General features: G+C 35.6%; 1 protein-coding gene across 4 annotated transcripts in view; it reads right to left on the bottom strand.

The window, feature by feature from the left end:
- Positions 1 to 15810, bottom strand: part of LOC124186698 — a 33770-nt gene that overhangs the window by 5264 nt on the left and 12696 nt on the right. Inside the window, exon 1 of one of the 4 annotated variants that reach the window (XM_046578593.1) lies at positions 8024 to 8044. The exons of 1 other annotated variant lie outside the window; for it this stretch is intronic. The gene's annotated coding sequence lies outside the window, so the exon portion shown is untranslated. Of the gene's footprint in view, positions 1 to 2162; positions 2247 to 6958; positions 7734 to 8023; positions 8045 to 15810 lie in introns of those variants that run through there. 2 more of the 4 variants (XM_046578590.1, XM_046578592.1) reach the window with 2 other exon arrangements.

The raw sequence follows: 15810 nt of genomic DNA, 5'->3' as shown, positions 1-15810 counted from the left end.
TTACTGGATGATTCAGATTCAGATAGGACTGAAAAATATTGCCCTATTTGTGTCTCAACAGAAATAATCCGTGAGTCACGTAATTCAGCCATCAAATTTTTAACGCGGAACGCATTTTTCTAAAAGTCTTTCTTAAACTCCAATTTGAAATTTTCGTTCAACATTTGAATTCGACAATTCTTATACATGGAGATAAATATTCCATCAATTCTGAATCATCCTGTAGAAGTAATTCGGGATAGAAAATAAGCCCGGAGTTATTTGCTCGCGTTATCTTTCGAAAGACCCTCTCCGTACAGAGCGAGTCCAGAATACTAATGACCCAAAATCGGGCACTCTGCGGTCGTCATTTACATCAAGCCTCGAAAATTCTGAGTCGCGAGGCAAGAAAACAAACATTGCATCCATTTCAACTGATGGGATTTTTCTATGTGTATTTCGAGAAAGGCTCGATATAAGTATATCCATTCACTCGTCCATCCATTCATTCATGGATCCATTCATACAAGTCCGTATCGCGTTGTACGCGCACAACGTCTATAGCTACTTCCGTCCGTTGTATGATTAGCATAATTAAGTATGTATACATGTCTAATGCCAGAGTGGGGTAGAACCATCGTACGGTCTGTATACCACGATTTACAGTTAATACTTGGTACTGCTGTATAAGGAAAACCTGGGCAATTCTATCTTTACCCATCATGCTGAGCCGGCACCTTATAGTTGCAGTCTAGTATGCACCTATAGTGTCTTCTTGCTCCGTCGATTGCGGTTCGTTCCGAGGGTCACGGGGCACTGTGTCTATGCTTACAGTGTCAGCATGTCTTATGGGACTTTACGACCGACTTTGTTAGAAGAACGTAAAGAGGCATACCTTTCTTCACTCACCGAGTCTGCGAGTTGTGGTTACCTGGTATACCTCGTTCGTGTCAAATTCATCAGAACTCGCGATCATCTTGTCGTTCCATGCATAACTATATTCTTTTATCTTTTCTACCTGATATTTTTTCGACAAGAATCTACCGGGACATGTGTGAACTGACATTGAAAATGGTAGAAACTGATGAAAGGCGTGCTTCTTGTCTTTGTACTGGGTTGAATTTTTTTTAACTCTGATCCTGTCAAATTCATTAACAATCAGGATGTATTAAACTTCTAGTGAAATCTACCTAACGATCCAATCCGTTTTTTAGTCTGAAATTATTTTTCTCTCTCTCCGTTCTTTGGCGCCAAGAATTGTACGTTAATTTACGTTTAGAATTAAAATTGACGTCAGAGGTTCCACCAACTTTGAAGTATATTAATAGAATTGATGTAACTGCGCAATTTTTTTACTTTTTCCTCTCTCAAAAAGAATAAGTTCACATTTATTTGACAACGAACGAATTGATACCGATCGGCCGGTTGTACAAAGAGTTATATTAATGAGGTGAGACGTTAATCTTTCGGAAACGTAGCGCGTACCAAAAATACATTATATACGCGCAAAAGCTGCGAAGAATAATTATCATCGGGATTTTAAACAGCTGTGGGAATTTATCGACAGTGTAGTTTGTTTGAGCTTGTCAGACGGGCGTGCAAATAAATGATATGTTAGAGTTTGTCCAATTCTGCCAGGCAATATGACATTAACAACCACCAGGTTTCTTCTTCTTCTTCTTCTTCTTCTTCTGCTTCGCTTCGGTCTGTGTACATAATAAATTTGAATTTTAACGGTTCGCAGCAGGTTCCTCCTCTCTGGTCGTTCTCTTTACGTTAGTGCTACGCTCCGTTTCGCAATCAACATTTAACTCATCGTAGTTGTCGCAAGTTGTGTGCTGATAGGTATATGTAACGATACCTACTTCCACATTCTCGTTGTGTACTTCATGTATTCCATACCGATATGCAACCTCTTCGCCTTCTCGAAGGCTAAACTTTCTTCACGGCCGACCGTTCGGTGTCTCAAGACTGCCGAGCTTATACGATACGTTATGTGAATGCAATAATTCAACATCTAGTGAAACGCATTCGACTCAACCATTTTTGTACAACGATGAAGCATCACGAATCGCGAAATTGACTATTTTTATCATAAAAATAATGTTGAATCGGATATAGATCTGACACTCGTTTCACTTTTACGAAACCACTTATAGCGTTTGGATTGTACTATGTATTACTTTTACTTTTCCAGGTTCTCGGACAACCGGCTGGACTGCAGTGTGTACCTTTAGTCTCTACCCCTTCCGAATGACTAACGATCACCGATTGCAACTGGTGAGTATCTTTCTAATCGCAAATCTGTGTCGTGTATTGGACACACTCACGATTCTGTAATGTTCAAACAATGATGAACTTGACTGTGAACGATACTAATCGCGTAGAAATGCGTCGCATTGTAACGTATAACATGACAATCATACTGTATCGCATTTTTACCTGGTGGCTATGAGCTACATAGAAGTTATTAAAGATGAAAAACAAATCGCAATGTCGCAATGATTCACCGTCGTTCCGGAATCTTATCTTTCCTCGTGCCGTGTCGTGGCGTTGTAAGAACGCAGTAGCGTTAAATGACGCGTACAAAATGCCTCCGAGTATAACTGCAGCTGTTCATAACGCTGCGCGTTTACTATTTTTCCAATTCCAATTTTCTTCCCAACCCTTGTTACCAGCGAGAAAATCGTAAGAATCTTAAACAAAGATTCGAGGCCGCAGGTTTTGGAAAAGCTTTTAGGAGACGGGGTTTTGCCAGCTCTGTTCCAACCCTTCAAGAAATGTCACGATCAGCTCAGGGTGCGACCCGGATGTCGATGAAGGAGCGATGAATCGGCATAAGAAGAGCAAGAAGAAGAAGAAGAAGACTGTAGTGCGTGGCGCTCACTTTCTTTCAACGACTGGAGATGAAGAAGCGGATAAAGGAGAGAGTGAGAACTGGAATATCATACACACAACCACGATCCGCGGCTCTCCGCATTCCGGAGGAGGCTTACACCTCTAAAATTCCAAATTCAGCCACCTCGAGACTAGTCCTTGTCCAAGGACTCCTGGATCCCCGGATTCCGTGGGGACCTTATGCGGATCCATGACCCACTGCCAACGACCGCAGAGATCCCTTGACCCCATTCGAACAGCCGCGAGACTTAAAGTCGATATTCAACCCCTTTGACACAGAGTTTGTTTCCAATTTTGGTAGGAACACGAATGACGAGCTTTTCGCTTTTCTACATATCATCGATCAGTATACAAACTGATTAGTTAGTGGTTGTCTGCGCTGGTTCAAGTTTGGAATTAAGTCCATCAAACCGAAAGCTCAAATTAGAGAACAGAGTCCAGTGACTGGTACGATAATCGATGATGATACCAGCATCTGGAACTTTGATACTTTTCTCATTTCTATGATCAATTGCTCACACGATAGTTCTCGAAGATTAACGAATCGAAAAGATGTTATGGAAAGTCTACGTCTTGATCCATTTTTCAAATAATAGACACTCGCAACGATGAACAACGTTTCGATGAATTCGAGTGCAGAGAATTTTCTCAGTCTTTTATCCAGGTTTCCATTTCTGCAATTGAATAACGCTTTTTGGCACGTTATCTTATACCTTTTGTATTTTTATCACCGTTATTTGCACGAGGAGTAATTGTCTGATTGTACTCAACAAAATTGTTTGAAAAAAAGTTTCAAGTCTCAGCGACGAACGAATTTTATTCGAGTTTCTTCAGGCCTGTCTTTTTAATCACTCGTGTGCGCGCCTGTGTGAGAACCATTTTGCATGTGGATTTTTATAATCCATTCCTTCTTTTGTAACTGTTTCTTCTTTTTTTTTTTTTTCATTTTCCTTTACAACGCTTTGCAGATCCGTTCCAACTATGCACACGCAGATATTATTGTAATACGGAGGAGTGTATAAATACCGCGAATTCGTCGAAGGTGACTTGTCAGGTGAGAGACTCAAGACTACCGCACGCGGTGTTGAAAGTCTGGATATTAAGGTATCTCTCTATACCTGTCCACATCAGACCGTGCAAACAAAGAACCCATCGCGTCCTCATATACATATATACACGTACATGTACGTGTACACGTATGTGTATATATATCTTCATACCCTAACCGTGTGACAAATATGTTCGATAATTACATAAAAAAAATTGTTTTGGAAAAGCTTGTGTACATTCGATCATATCATATGTTTCATTACAAGTATGAAAATTTTGTCGATAAATTTTGAAAATAGTGATATTCCGATACAATTTTGGTAATACATACAAAATGGCTGTATTAAAAATTTTCGGATGAATGGTTACGTCATTTTTATGAATAACTGTATATTAGACTGTGTAAAAAAAATTTACATTTTTTTTCTTCAATATTCAAGTCGTAAATATTGTTCAAAATCACGAAAAATAGATGCTGTCCAAGTTTTAGCTCTTGATATTAATAATCACAGGTGCCTCATCGCGATTTTCTATTTCCCATTTAATTGTAATTAAAATATTTTAGTTCTGTTTGACCTTTGACCTTAAATATTAATATTAAGAGCTGAAACTTGTACAGCATCTATTTTTCGTCATTTCGAACAATGTTTACGACTTAAATTAAAAAAAAAAAAAAAAACTAACAGTAGATTTTATTCATACAGTCTACCGTATATATCTTAATTTTTTTTTCTTCGCTGTAACAATTAGTGTCTCTATGATCAAGTAGAAAAAAAAAAAAGTCGACAAAAATGAACGAAGTCTGTTTTATTTTTCAAATGGACAATATGTGACGGATTTAGAGAAATGGGGTGAAATTTCAAATACAAACATGTTTAACATACAGACTCCAGAAGTGGTCACGCAAGGCTTTGGGGAATCCCCACACCATGCCACATGTATATATATATATATATATCTACGGGGGAAAAGAATAACAGTAGTGGTGGTGGAGTTGTATCGTTACACGTGTCGTAGTAGCTGCTTACCTATGTATAAACTACTTCTAACACACGTTTTTCTCTGGCAAATTGCCAACGAGGTTGTCTGTTGCAAACCGTTTGCGAACTTATACACACCGCCTCGCTCACGCACTCGATGCGCAATATTTCGCTACTTTATTTACCGCTAGGTCGTGTCTGAGGCTGTATTTAGGTTCGATGATTAGCCACTTTTTCCCTACTTTTTTTTATTCTTACCGTGGCCCGGTTTTGACTCTATTCGGGATTAGAGCTGAATTTTTGACTGAAACATAATTCGGTTTGGGAAAAAATGATGAAGTTAATTATGCGAAAAAAGAACGGGAACGAGTGAAATCGAAGTAGATATTCTGATATGAATCGGTACGTCGGTTCTGTAGTAATTTTCTTTGTCGCGTGTAGGCGAGAGTACGCAGTGCGAGATTCGCTCCTAATCAACCTACATGGAGGGGTCAATAGATGTCAATCGTAGCTGCTGCGGGTAACAGGAAAAATTTGAGACAAACGCTCGTTGATTGTACAACGTGTATATACGTACAATGGGTAGAAAGAGAGAATAGTTCGTCAATACGTGTATGCTTCGTTCGCGTCCGTTAGTTTTATAGTTTGGGTGCTGGTTTGAATTGGTTACAAGTATAGTATTTTATTATTTCCACTAACGATTGTGAAATTCAGATGAATTCATGAGGAAAAAACACGGTGTCCTCTGTTGTTTTTTTTTTTTTTTTATGGAAAATTATAACGCGAGATGTTATAAAGGATCCATATCATTTTTCAGCGGTGTGAAATACTGATGATTTTGAAGTTGTCGTTAACTATTGACAATAGTGCAGTAATTAATCTCCTTGGCAAAGTTACTCCGAATAGATTAAAATTATACTTATGGTATTCGATTATTTATTTATTTATTTTCTAAAATATTCCAGTTTTGTATATCGGCGTATAAACTAATACTGAATAATATAAATTGACGTTTACAAAGCCTGAAGCATAGCTTAGTTGTCGGAGTTGCAAATTTAACTCTCTGCGGTCGCATTGTAGCGGTTGACTTTTTCATCGAAGCTGACGTAAAACCGCTTTGCGACCCCGCAGCGGTTGACCGTTAATGAGGAAGGTTTGCTCATTTATCGCAAAAAAAAAATAAAAACAAACAAACAAAGATAAAGATATCGATGAAAAATAAGGGAACAGCAAAGTTCCGCACTACGTATTTAAGATAAGCGTGTATAGTTGCGGAAATTTACACCCGCGTATATGCGTAATTCAATTTAAAGTTCGGTGCCAAATGATCCATAACCGTGTGCGTGATAACTGATACGACGAAAAGATCCACTTCTTATCGTACAAATGGTAGACACTATCATTCGATTCAGTGGCAAATTTACGCACGCTCCATAAACAGCTCGATTTCACGTTCTTTGCAAAATACACTTTACATGCATGTACTATTTGCTTTGAAAACAGTGTTACGGTAACTTGAGAGTACGGTGTAACTATATTGAAAACTTAGTTGATTATATTTTAATCCGATGTATAGTATATAATACTATTATATTTCCGTCGACAAATTTGGATAGTTGGAATAGTAACACAATTTTTCGTTCTTTATTATTTTTCTTCAATCGATTGCACAATTAAGCTTCGACCACGTGTCGTATGGTTATGCAATTAGTGTAATTTTTCTCAGCCTTCGCATTAGTTATTGAACACCAACAAAATTGTACAAAATTTTTTTTAAATTCACCTCTGAAAACCGCATTTAGTAAAATACTTATAGAAGAGTGTTCTTTGTTCACAATGCCTCTGATTTGTTTCAGTAACGCTATTTTTATATTACTCGGTAATAGTTGCCACTATATTTTTTTTTAATGCATGTACAGTTGTTCTTAAATCGAAGCAACTTTATGATAAAAACACTCGCTTGCCTTTATTCCCACGTATATGCCCGGCAATACTCAACTTTACGTCAACTAAAGACCTACTACGCACTAATTAAAACAATCATTACTCACTCAATAATATAGAGCAACTTTGCGGGTAGAATTCGGTAGACGAATTACTGGATTATAATTCTAACTCTGCAACGTATCCTATCCATTTCGGTACCACTATTATATGCTGATTCACTTAACAGCTGTGTGATAGTTGCAACTATTTGGTTAATCACGCTTAATAGTTGTCCTGAAATTGAACCGCGAGGCGTTTGTCACTCGATAGTCACAACTATTTCGTAAACCACTCACATAACTGTCCTAAAATTGAACCACGCGGCTCATTCGCGTTATAGTTGCAACTATTTCGTTAACCACGCGTATAGTTGTCCTCGAATTGAAACACGCGCCGTTTTCTCGGCACGTGAAATATCACCCACGTGCTAACGACTCTTTTTGAGTACCACAAGTCCGCGATTTCCTCTCACTTTGATGTAACAAACTGTAATATATCCCGCCAAGAGAATCGGCAGAGTCGCGCGCTCAATTAGTGCTACGGAATAAAGAACGGCGTGAGGTTGAGCGGACGAAGTGAGACTGACCGGCTCCATCCCTCGGCTTCCTTCACTTCCCAACTACGCGCGGTGTCATTTAACGTCTGCGAGTTACATCTCCTTCTTGGTTATTTAATGAAAAGACGAACCGTTTTCCCGTTCGTCTATTAATTATTTTTTTATTTTCCTTCCGTTATACACGTCTACGGAGATAAAACGCACGATCAACTCACGGGGTTAAGGTTCATAGGGTATAATTGCAACGTGTATGTCCATGCATATCACACATAGCTCAGCTTATCTACATTTCAACTCGGTAATGGCCTCCTATTCAAATAGAGTACTGTATTATGTGTATTTACACAAAACTAAACAGGCCTTCGAGACGGGTAGACTGCTTGTCACCAACATCCATTCTCACACATCGTATTACACATATATGTATACATATAAATAATATAGGTAAGTGTCTGTGTGCATTATCTGTATCAAATAAGAAAAATATCTTCGAATTATAATTATTGTGTTGTAAATGTTTTAAGCTCGCGTCAATATTTGTATTATTTAGATTACAAAATGGAAAAATACTCACGCGATTATAATATAAACAAAATTATAGTCTCCCACGTGTGACATCACTTGTAATAACTCTGCAGATTTTTATCACGTTTGTTTTTCATCTGTTCATTTTTTATATCACGATGAAACTCAATGATCGCAATTCTTGCAAATACATATTTTTTTTCACCCCTTACAATATTTAATCATCTCATTTATGCGTTGTAATTTTTTTCATCACGACGACGATGTATCGCTTTATGATATTATTTAGTTCATTTTAGCACATCAATTATTTATCGAGTAATTTAGATACGAGTTTAAATTCTAGCGTAGCTGTGATCTTTTGAATTCGCTTTACGTTTCATCGGCATCGAAAATTGACAGACAATTTTTCGTGTAATTAGTTCGATGGAAAATCGTTATTTTCGATTGATAATTTTTTCTCCCTCTCGCCTGTTTCGTCAATTTCACCAGTATAAATGCTGTAACGAGTAGGATTCAAGAATAGAGGTGAAAAAAAAAGTAAATAAATAAAATAAACCAAGCGGCGGTCTATTCGTTGAAAAAATTATTACACCTAGGTAGTTTCCGGTTAATGTTTGCCTTTATTACCCCAAGTAACTATCCCTATATTGTCAATAATATTTAAACATCGGGTGAATTACCCTATGGTATAACAAAAGACTGTATTTAAACAGTTGGAAATTATGTAATTAATAAATAGAGTCTTCTATAAACCGTGGTACATAAATTTTCGTGCAAACATATATATATTTACATACAGCTATACGTATGCGATGTTGATCAACAACCGGTACGTTACATACGCGATATGTACACTCAAATGACATACGTTTGTCAACCGATCATCCGGCTGGCATCGTGCAATGTTGATAATTTCGTCGCGTCAACGATCGTGTTTCGTTTCATTAAAACAAGCTTCTTTCAAAGGGAATTATTCTATTCTCGGCTCTCTGCACGCAGTGAAAGAGATGAAATTTCTTTCTGAAATTAACGCGAGAAAAATTAAACTTCTTTTTAATTGTGGTTGTTCAGTTTGATAAAAAAAAAATCATAAAAATAGACAAACATCAATTCAATTATAACACAAACGTATTGCCGATGAATGATTAAACGGGGTGTGATTAAACAATGGTAACAATGTTTTTTTTTTTTTTTTTACTCTTCTCAAACGAGTTTCAAAAATCGATGAACAGAATTTTTTCTCTATCACTCGTCGATTGTCGCGTACAAATTTCATCGAAACGAATAAACTTAAAAATCTTGCAAGTGTATTGAAATTTTCTATAATATCGGCCGCCCGTCTCACAGCTGCACTAATATTTTTCTTTTTAAAGATATTCTAAGTGGAAAATCCCCGCAGTGGTCGAATCTCGTATTCTTCTTCTTCTTCGGTATTGTAAACACAGAATAAGAAAGAGATAGAGGGAATAAAAAAAAGTAAAAATTGGGAAAGAAAGAAAATACGGCGCTACGGTTCGTTAGGGATATATCTAAATCGGTGCATCTTAAATCTATTTTTATATATCCAAACGGCGTTTTCTCTCGCCTGTATAATCCACGGGTTAGAATCGTAGCGGAACAGCCGCTCGGTCGGCTTTTCTTTTTCTCTTTCCTCTTCCATTTCTTCATCTTCTTTCTCTCTGTGTGTTTTCTTTTTCTTTTCACCGATCGTTCCTCGTTTCTTCTCCTACACAACAGCATTTCATAGACTAACCAGACTTTTATTTTATCTTCCCTCTTCCGAGGCGCCAAGACTCCTCGGCCAGACTCTCTTACGCATATATGTATATATAGATATATATATATATATATATATATATATGTATATATTCCTCTCCGTATCTTCCTTGTCGGAGGCGAGAAGTAGGCACTGTTTTAAGGCCTGATACTTTATTTCTCGCAGCTGCTAACCGACGTGACGTCGGCACCTTCATCACCGACACACGGATAGATCCCCCATTCGTTCCTTGTCATATTTTATTCACGGTTAAATTTTTATTTCCTTATATATCCTATACTTAATTTCTCCTATCTATCCTACCTGTATTGTAAACTGTACGGTTTGTCTTTTTTCTTTTTCTTTTTTTTTTTTTTTTATTTACATTTATTTATTGCAAATTCGATGGTCACTGAGCTAAAAATTAATCGATGCATCGATTAATCAACTTCAAAAAAAAAAAAAAAAAAATCGAATTATTTCTAATAACTTTTCGAACTGTAGATTTGAAACAAAAAATTTCATAAATTTTGGTACGCAGTCTTGGAACAAAAATTCGATTAATTTGGGAAAAAAATAATCGATTATTTTTGGTCATTCTTATAATTGTAACTTTTGTTTGGTCATTCTTGCAATATTTCCTCCTCAAATTTTATTCCTATACCTCTTATATTTTTATTTTATTCTTTTTATTTTTTTGTTTTATTTTCAATTTCGGATAAATCTCAAATTTTATTTCCGCGGATCTTACATCGTGTACGGATTTGCGGATCAATCTTTCCGCGCTTTACTCGAGCTTTCGGTATATCCTTGTATCCGGAACTTGTAGAACGAGAGGCGATCGTATAAAAGTAAACGCTGCATGTAAGCGACATAGAGAGAGAAGAGTGGAGAACTAACTCTAACGCGTTAGGAACTTATGGTTAATTCAACCTAATTCTGTCTTTCCGTTCGATTTGGAGGGTCCAACATTGGCTGGATAGACTATGCGTGATATACAATATACATACATCAATGAACATTATACAATTTTGTGTACAACGTTTATATTAAATCCGTCGTCGTGGAGTTTTGGTTTCGAGTTTCGTTCTGACTGGATTTTGCCACGACATTATTGTTCTTAATTTCACATTTCTTCGATCAATACGACGTTTGCCGGTTTTTTTTTAAATTAACATCCACCTGTGTCAACAATCGACATTATTATTATTATTATTATTATTATTATTATTATTATTATTATTATTATTATAGTAGGTATAACGTTCGGTATAATTTTATTATCACTGTTTTACCCGATCGTTCTGCTTTAATTTTATCCACACGTCAGCGTGTTTTTCTATACTACGTTCTCATCATCATCATCATCGTCATCATTAATTATCTCCATAATGTGTACTACATACGTTAGATATATTAATTATTATTACTATTGTTATTACACCGATAGAAAAAGAAACAAAAAAAAAAAAACAGCTGTAAAATTAAAATTTTACCCGTTTTGCTTATCGCGAGAGGATTTGTTTGGTAGAAAAATATTATTTTTCGATAAATTCTTCTTGCCGCAGGGATAATATTACACGCGACAAAAGCTGGGAATATTTATTTTCGTTGATTTTAATCGACTACTTAACGTTGTGATAAAATTTATAGTCTCTTTCATTTCTCTTCGTTTTCCAAAATCGTTTGCTGTGTTTATTTTTTTTTTTTTTTTTTTTCATTTCGAACAACGATCGTTTCACCCCGCAAGATTTAACGACATTTTCATTATACCTGCACATCGTACACGAATCACATAAAAATTAAACTCATTTCTCTTTTTTTCCCGACCAACTCGCGCTTCAACGACATGCATAAGAAGAATTTTTTCTTTCCTTTGTTACAAGCTGAGGTGTGTAGGATATATATATACATACATTTATATATAAAATAAGAATGATGAATAGATTCTTGAAGATATATTTTCGTTTCCAGCCTCGGAATATCTCTCTAATCCTTAATCCTTCTAATTCTCCTTGACTCTTCGAAATTTATATTCGTCTTCTCGTTTTCACGATTCTTTCTTCTTACATCTAATCGTTTTTTTTTTTTATTTTATCTCGTCAGTTGATATCAATTTTTATTTTTTTTTTATTTTTTTTATTTCCCCCCCGAAACAATGAACGATTTATTTCGCACGTACGAATCTCAGCACGTCTCTTATTTATAATCAATTGAATTATACGCGTGTGAATTTAATGTGAATTATAATATCACGATCGGTTCAACGAAATTGAGTTCTGGCAATTTTCCAATTTCGCTGTTAGGTATAACCGGAAGCTGTAATTTTTAATTTTACTCTCCTGTTTTTCAACCTCATATAAATAATTTATTTCTGTATAACGTAACGTTTCCTGGGAAAATTTTCGTCGCAGTCAGAATTATTGTCGATATTATACAGTTGAAAATATGAAAGATGAAAATTTGTAAGAGAGTAGGAAAAAAAATTTTCTCATTCTTAAATTGCTTCTACTCTCGTTACAGATTCTCGAACACTTTGGACTTTGAATGGATATGAAAATTCTCACCAAGATGTGGTGGAAAAATGGTGAGTATCTTGAATATTTTTATACTACAAAATGTCTCTCGATTTATTTTTCCTTGTATTATCAACTGGTAACAATTCAAATGGTCTGCGGAATTTTATTCTTAAAGAATAAAAAGAAAAGGCAAATTAATTCGTATCTGCGAATAAAAAAAAAAAACGCAAATGAAAAATAAAACACCATGAAAAGAAGAAACAAGCGTCAGAAAATTTAAAAACGCGAATAGAAGTAAACAAAATGGCAAAAAAAAAAAATTGCACAGAAAATTGCAGGCACAATTTTTTAACGCACATCTGATACTAAGTGGATTATTTGTATCCTAATCGCTGAATGGAGTTCTCAAGTGGTGATTTTATCTTGGTTTTTTTATTTTTTTATGTATAATTCAAACGTGTAAATGTAACGTTATATCGATCACCGGTTGCGTGCAAATTTATTTTTGCCTGTACGATGCTGGCCGTGTTGAGAACACGTGTAGAGAATTGCAATGCGTGTGTAGTAACGAACACGATTCGCGAATTGACGCGTGGTTTTGCATAGAAATTGAAATTTGCAAGGTCCTCTGAAACACTGCGGCGTTTCAGCGTTGATCGCGAATTATTCTGCATCTCGCGTTCCTCGTTACTTGTTACATGTATCTCTCTCTCTCTCTCCTTGTCTCTTAGACATATACAATACACAATATATGGGGCATTCCACGTCGGATCGACCTGACCAAAAGGCTTGACTCTCTCAGAATTAGTTTAGACTTTGTAAAAACTTTCTGTTATAATACTTGTCGAGAATGTTTGCGACGGTTTTTAGATTTTTATTCAACGACGTTTAGAACTTAGCATTCGATGTAATATAATATGCGGAAATCTAGAATGTCCGAAGTTCAATTAAGTATAACTCGAAAAATATTGATCGTGTAAAAACAAAGTTGCATGTAAAAAAAGTTTCAGTTTTGAGTGAGCCTTAACGGCAAAATGTGCAAAAATTTATCGAAGCCGCTGAAAGTTCTGAAAAACAAAATAAATATTAGTTTTTGAGATTTTTCAAAAACTGTTTAATTTTTTTCGTCAAAAATTGCAGAGGTTATTCCTCTCTTAGTGTTCAAAAACTTTTCTGAATTTCATCACGGGTTGGGATTTGATTTCGAAGCTGTGCATTTTTTTTTCAAACAAGTCGGATTAAAATGCGTTGATTCGAAATCAAATTCCGACCTGCGATGAAATTTAGACAAGTTTCTGAACACCAATAGAGAAATATCGTCCGAAATTTTTGTACGAAAAAAATTAAACAGTTTTTGAGAAATCTGAAAAACTAATATTTTTTGAGTTTTAAAAAACTTTCAGCATATTTTAGCGTTAAATTACATCGAATGCCAAGTTCAAAACATCGTCGAATAAAGATCTAAAAAAAATCCCAAATATTCCCGACGAATGACCGAAAGTTTTCGCAAAGTTTAAACTAATTCTGAGAGAGTCAGGCTTTCGGTAAAGTCGATCTTACGTGGAATGCTCCATACACGGTATTCCTCGGCACCTGCTAAAAGCCAGACGCACAACGATATTTCGGTGAAAGTTCACATCGTGCAATTATTGGTCAGCTTCGCGGTTGTGTCCGGTTTTGCGGTGTTTGCTGCAGGGTATCGAGTATAACTTGCGAAATTTGGGAAAAATACCCGGGAAAAGAGAAAGAGACGACGATCCAAAGGTCAGATATATGCGCATATTATCGAAAACCCGGATGCATGCATCCGCTGCATCGATTGCACGAATATACGTGCATAATCGTATCGCAAATTCTTGCAAATCGCAAATTATTCTCGTTATTTGTAACCCTTTAATCCCCTCCCCCCCCTCATCCTCCCCTGTTTTTATTTCTCTGCGCATCTTCTCACTGTACCCGAATATTCGTGAATTTTTATTCAACTATTCTAATGTTCAAGGTTTTTTTTTCTCAATGTCTCTTTCTACAATCAGTAATTTTCCTGTTAATATTCCAAACAATATGAATATCTGTCAGGTAAATATTTGTTTTTTATTTTAAAAATTGGTTCAATTTTTCAATCAACTTCATCGAATTCTCTGTTTTGTCTTTTTCAAAATTTTTTATATTTTAAAACAAATCTATAATCAACATTCGTTTCACAGTTACGAATTTTATTTCACGTACTTTAGTAATCCGTTGAAATTTTATAAGCGTGATATAAAGTAAAAAACAAAAAAATAAAATTGTTAATTATTTTTCTTTTTTTTTGATCTCAAGCCTTTCTAGACTCTCGTTAAATTTCTACATCATTTTTATTTTGTTCACCGTATGTGTATTGAATAGTTTTTCTGAAACGCGGAAGTTGAATCCGATTGTATAACCGTAATTTTCGGCTGATAATGTTACGTACGAATGGAATGAACAGAACGAATAAAACCTTCGATTTACCGTGCAAACAATTATTTCCGACGAGATTTCCGGCTTTGCGGTGTTGCTGCGGCCTTGCCGCAGGCTAGATGTGTTTTATTAATTTTCACAGCACTGCGAATCCTTCGATTCAAGAATACAAGATTACGAAAATATGCAGGGTGGCCACACGCCTGGAAAACCTGGAAAACCTGGAAATGTCAGTGAATTTAAAAGACTTCGTTGAAAACATTGAATTGTCAGGGGAGTTTTAATCTGTCGATGGAAAAAAACTGACAATATCGGTTTACTATCTTTGGAATTAGAAATGATTTTTTAATGTAACATGTTTTCTTTTTTTCGTCGGGAAAACAAATTGGCTCAAACTCACTTGTTTCTACATTATATTTTTCTTCAATTCGAATTGAATTTGAACCGAACATAGAGTTGATAAGCTGAATAACTTAGGTTTTAGTAACTTACTAGAACTGGGAAAATGTTCGAAAAAACTAGGTTTTTGGTCCTGGAAAATATAAAAATGTCACGAAACGTTTTTCCCAAAAATTTGTGGCCACCTTGAATATACAATTGTCGAAGTTGATTTACTACAGCGAAAATTGCCTGGCTGATTTTTTCGTTGTCGAGAGTTGTAATTTTCTTATACGTTGTTTCAAAAATTTCATATTTATCGCGATACTTGATCCGCTGTTTCGTTAATAGAAAAAAAAATTCGCTGTATTTTATTTGTTACCTAGAACGAAATTTTAGAATCATGATTCTATGAAAATTCTTTCATCTAGCCTTATAATAACACAAAGTAATATGATACACATTTTATCTGTCAGTCGATTTTACACTATCTGAAAAATTTTTTCTCCTTTCTTTAAAAATTCGTTTATATTTTCCCAGCTGTTCTTCATATTATATTTGTTTCTTTTATAACTTTCGACACGTTTCTATCAAACATCAGGTACACCTAGTTTTGTTAATTTATCCCCACGTATGCGTACAATGCTTATACCTATAACTACGTAGCATTTCGTAGATGTGTATTTTGGCGAATCGCCAAAAATTTTCCAGACTGTTCGGCGCGCTGTTTCGCATACATAT

This window comes from Neodiprion fabricii, chromosome 7, assembly GCF_021155785.1.
Source record: "Neodiprion fabricii isolate iyNeoFabr1 chromosome 7, iyNeoFabr1.1, whole genome shotgun sequence".
In the NCBI taxonomy this organism is placed as follows: domain Eukaryota; kingdom Metazoa; phylum Arthropoda; class Insecta; order Hymenoptera; family Diprionidae; genus Neodiprion; species Neodiprion fabricii.
The sequence above is the reverse complement of the archived record's forward strand: the minus strand, read 5'-3'. Positions and strand labels throughout refer to the sequence as shown.